Here is a 5,343-nt window from a genome sequence, read left to right on the forward strand (position 1 = left end):
CAGTGGAGGCGCGGTGGTGCGTGCTCGGTGCGGCTGCATCGGCCTGGACGACGCCCGCCAGATCTGGCGGCGGCGGCCCGTCTGATTTGGTCTGCCGAGCGGCGCGGGCCTTGGTGGCGTGGGCTGGAGCTCGCGGCCTGTCCTCCTGGTGGCCTTGGCTGCCGGCGGTGGGGGTGGGCGCTGCGGGCGCGTGCTGGTGGCCAGGCCCTTGCGGGGGGCTGCAGGCGCGGCGCGGGGGTCCTGCTCGCGGCCGTCCGTGCTTTGGGCGGTCATGGTGGCTCTCGCGTCTCCGGTGGGCGGAGGCTAGGCCTTGGCAAGGTTCCCCCTTGTCCCGGTCCGGTGGTGGTGGTGGCGGTGCGTGCCGGTCGGATATGGCGTTTTCCGACAGGCGACGCGGGTTGGGGCACCAGCCCGGTGTGGCTGTTGCTCCGGCTGTGGGTGGCGGCGGCGAGGCGGCTCGGCCCTTTGGCGTGGCAACTGCCATTCGCTGCGCTGGCATCACGGCAGCTTGGCGGGTCGGTTGCGGCGGCGGCCGGGTTTCCGGCGTCGGCTTGTTTGTAGGCGGCCCGGTTCGGCCTTTGATTCATCTCCACGGTGTCCGGCCGCTATCTTCGTCGTTGGTTGGCCCTCCCCCAGTTGCGGTCCATCACACGTCTCGCACCCGGCAGCAGGACCAAACTCGTCTCGCGCCCGGCAGCAGGACTGACCTTGTCTCGTGCCCGGCAGCAGGACTGACCTTGTCTCGCGCCCGGCAGCAGGACTGACCTTGTCTCGCGCCCGGCAGCAGGACCATGCTCGTCTCGCGCCCGGCTGTAGGACCGACCTCGTCTCGCGCCCGGTGCCAAGGACGGGTCGATGGAGGCCTGTTTTGGCCGATCTGTTGGGTCTCGGCACTGGCAGGCAGCTCAGATTAGGGTAGCGGCGGGTCTCGGGTGAGGTGGTGTCAAGGTCTTGGATGCCGGGGCGGCGGCCCTGGAGCGGCTCCGCGGTGCTCATGGGCAGAGCCCGTGGTTTTGGTGTTGCCCGGCTGCCACGGCCGTGTGGGCGGCGTGGTAGCCGGGGTGTGGCGTTCGGCGGCGGTGAATGGTGGCCGGGGTGAAAACCTGCTCTTTCTTCGGATGGACCGGCAACGGCGGACTCGTTCTCTTTTTGAAGGCGTCGTCGCGGCTCTCATTGCCCTTCGTGTTGCTCCGGAGGAAACTCTGATCCTCGGATCGGGCGGCGGCGGCGCTCTGGTGTCGTCCCCTTCATGAAGGCGCCGCCTTGAAGCCCACGGTTCGTCATATGTGGTTTCACCTCTCCGCGTAGTGCTAGGGATGGTGTTGCCGCGCTCAGCGCCTATGTACCTTGCCTTGGGTGTGCGTGCGTGTGTTGTGTGGGCGTGAGTTTGTACTAGATGATGTTGAACGGTGCTTTATATATAAAACGGGGCGAAAGTCTTTTTCAATTAAAAAAATGCCCAGCGTACCGCCCAACTAGGACCCCTGAATCGTTGGAGGCGATGTTGGGTTCTCTTGGTTGCTAGTACGCCATTGGGGATTGTCGCGACACTACTCATCATTTTAGTAGGGCCAGTTGCAATACTTCCAAGTTAGACTTGTTCTTATGTCAGAAAAATCTGCGAGCATATCATTGTATGATTGCATCAAAGCTAAGAGACATCCGAGTATAGGACTGGAAAAGAGTTTAGTTGAAATACAATTGCATTCCTCAAGCTAAACTCTTGGGTGAATTGATGTCGCATGAAACTCAACATGGTTTCAGAAATACGACATTTATCTGTGCCCTGACTGTGTGAATTGATTGGTAGAGTAGTAGTAGCCGTTCTAATGGACCTCGAAGGAGAAATGCTCTGCCGAACCTTTTAATTCTCGTCAGCATCAATACTACTAGTACCTAGGAATAATCATGGAACAAGATTATTTAGGACCTGGGATGGAAACTATGGGCACATACAAACGATACCATCCATGCATAGTTCCTCCCCAAGATGCTTATAGCAAATACTCTAGTCCAAGCAGTAGTACTACAACTTGCAATATTTATATTTGAAAAACGTAAGAAACCATTGGCCGGTGCGAGCTGGTGATTACAGCGACAAGATCCTTTGTTGGCTTTTGCATCTTGTAATTCCTTGTATTTCCTTTGGTACCAAAAGTCGCCTTCAAGTTCAAGGTGATTGGAAGACAGAGTTTACTGAGTAATCACCTTAGGTCTGCATCTTGTCAACTTGTTGCTGCCATTGTGCGCATGTCCTTTTTATCAGACAATCAGATAAACTCTGGCAGAAGATTCAGTGCTTGTCATCATCATGACAAGGTAAGAGCTAAAAACACTTCAGCTAAAACTACTCTGTGTTTTTGCTTCCCATACGACTAATAGATAATGTGGCATGAAGCAATTCCGTCCAGACCTTTTTTGATGGCAATTTTAGTCACCCGAGGATGACAACTTTAGTTGTGAAACATGTCAACTTTCTGTTTGATGGCAAGTTTCAATTTTTTTCTTTTCCAAATGACAATTTTAGTTGTAAAAACGTCAGGGCGGTGTTACTTCGTGCCACACCACATGTTGTGGCACTTGCCATTTGGGTAGATAATTATGTTCACATTATTGCTCTCTAGTCTGAACGAAAAGAAGGGGTTGTCATTTGGGTAGATAATTATGTTCGCATCATTGCTCTCTAGTCCGAATGAAACGAAGGGGTTGTGCCAACGTTTAAAACTTGATCAAATTTGAACGCAACATTTATCTCGCCTGAAAAGGACACCAGAGCATTATGGAAGTAAAGAACCAAAGATATAACTAGACTCACTAAGTTTTAGACGGAAGACTCATATTGAGTCCAATTTTTTATTTAGAAAATGTGGTTGAAATCCCTGGTCTCTGCATCAAAAGATGCACAAAACCATCTTTATTAAATTATTCAACAAGGATCTAACAAAAACATACATCAAACAACCTGAAGCCACCACTTGATACGTACAAACTCGACAATGAGGGATGCCATCTAGAGCCGAGGCCATCACAGAGCCGCCCGCATGGCATACCGGGAGCACAAATCAGGTCCAACGGGTCTGACTTTACCCTTATAAAGCCATAACCGACGCAATGAACAAAGTAACATGTTGAGATTCCCAACTTGAGATTACAGACACATACGAAAACATAACAATAATAACATGCCATTGCAAAAGACACCGGAACCAACTAAAACTAAGTGAAGTGTTAAATCTACCAATGTTCGCTTGATCCCAACAACATAGCCAAGCCTTCTATTGCACTGTGTCAAGAAGCTTCAAGGGGCAAAGAGTTGTCTTCTAGAATGGAATGAAATATAGAAGCTTCAAATGCTAAACCCACCAAAATTTTCCAATACAATGGCTTCTCAGTTGCACTGAAATTTCACACTTGTCCCATTCAATAGATCCTTTTTTTAACACCATTCAATAGATCCTTCTGAATGCAAAAAACTTGAAAGATCGAGGTCGACATAAGGAGGGGAGGGCAAATAGGCCAAGTACAAAATTTACTTTGATCATTAGCAATTTAAGCTTTGTTGATCTAAAGTGAGAGTCTAAATATTCTACGGTGAGGTAAACAACCTATACGATGTTTAGAAAGTCAAGTGACCAAAGTAAATAACAACTATCAGGCTACAATTAGAGTTAACCAAAGACACATGAAGACGAAGATGTATACCACTATTCAATTGCTTGAGGGGAGCTAGTCATTGTTGTAGAGGTGGGATTTCCACCAAGGAAATTCCACACCACAAAGGCCCACCTTCTTCTCCTTGAGAAGTGACCACAAAGGTGATTTCCAACCACTCGTGGTAGACCTTGAAGTGGCCTCCAATCCTTTACAAACTTTGGGGTAAATCACAACATGATTTCTCACCGAGAACTCCTGCCGCCTACAAATCTCCAACCTCCAAAAGTAACTAGAACAAAGGGAAAGCTTGGAACTTGCTAGAATCATGAATCCAGATGGTTAAAATAGATAGGAGAAGTAGATCTATGCTTTGGTGAAATCCTCTCTCAAATACCTCAAAAATCCTACAATAAATCAGTGATTTAGAGTGGGGGAATGGTAGGGGAGTTCTTCTCAAGATCTAGTCAAGAGAGCAGTGAGGTGGTCAACCACCTGCTGGAGCGGTAGGTGACTTGTATAACGAAGGTTGAAAATGGACATTGCGTTGCAATAAATAAGGTCCAAGACACTCCAAACATTTCAGCCCCGAGACTCCGACTCTCTTGTTACACGCAGATCAGAGGAGCAACATGGGTAGAACAAGTTGGTTCCTCGGGACAACGGCCGGAGATTCCGGGCAGAATGCCCAGAGACTCTGGCTCCAACTCGAGGGTACATGGAGAAACACCCAAAATAAATCTGAGGACTCTAACTCCGAGCCGAGGGCACCCGGATAACAAGATAGAGTCTCTAGCTAGGTATCACTCCCGAGACATAGCCCATCAGGTAAGAGGTCACCCCAGAGACTCCTAGGCAAAGTGCCCGGAGACTTCGGTGAGGCTACCCAGATGAAATCCCGGAGTCTCTAGTTGGGGGCATCACCCCTGAGCCAGTACAAACAACCGGTAACAAGAGAGCCCGGAGACTCCGCCCCTGCAAAAACCCTATTTTGCTCCAAATGGTTTAAGAAGTATTGCTTCCTTTTGAGTTTTGGGCTTGGGAGAAGGAATTGGGTAAGAGTCCATGGCCCGAGCTTATTCCTTGCTTCCCAATAATCTCCTCTTAATAGTGCAAGATCCCTAATACTCAAGAAAATAAAAGAAAGGCTAAATAAAATAGCCTCCAAGATGAACTTCTTAGCATTTGAATGTCCGACGATCCTTGATCCATGCCACTAGATAATCATGAGACTAACCCTAGAATAAAACTTTTATGCCAATATTAGTCCAACTAATTTGTCATCATCAATACCAAAAAAATATAATTAATGGGCACATTGCACTTTTAGCAATGGGAGTGGCCCTAAACAACCAGCTAGTTCTTCACGAGCATTAAAACAACCACTTTTGTGTGAACGTAGGAAATATGAACCATATGATGAAATCCATAAGCACAAAGCTATTCAATCTTCACCATAACAACATGCAAGATCAGCTTACGACAAAGTCAATACCCAAAAATAATCACCAAAGTATAAAAAAAAACATGCATGCCATGTCTCACATGTCAACACGATCAAATTGTACCAAACTTGAGAAATAGGTGTCGATAGCAAGCAAACATGTACTCGAGCAACAAAAAATATGACAAGAGCAACACAAAAATAAATGGGAGAGACAATGATTTATGTGGAACCCCCTTGCTCGGAAT

Source organism: Triticum aestivum, chromosome 5D (genome assembly GCF_018294505.1).
Source record: "Triticum aestivum cultivar Chinese Spring chromosome 5D, IWGSC CS RefSeq v2.1, whole genome shotgun sequence".
Lineage (NCBI taxonomy): Eukaryota > Viridiplantae > Streptophyta > Magnoliopsida > Poales > Poaceae > Triticum > Triticum aestivum.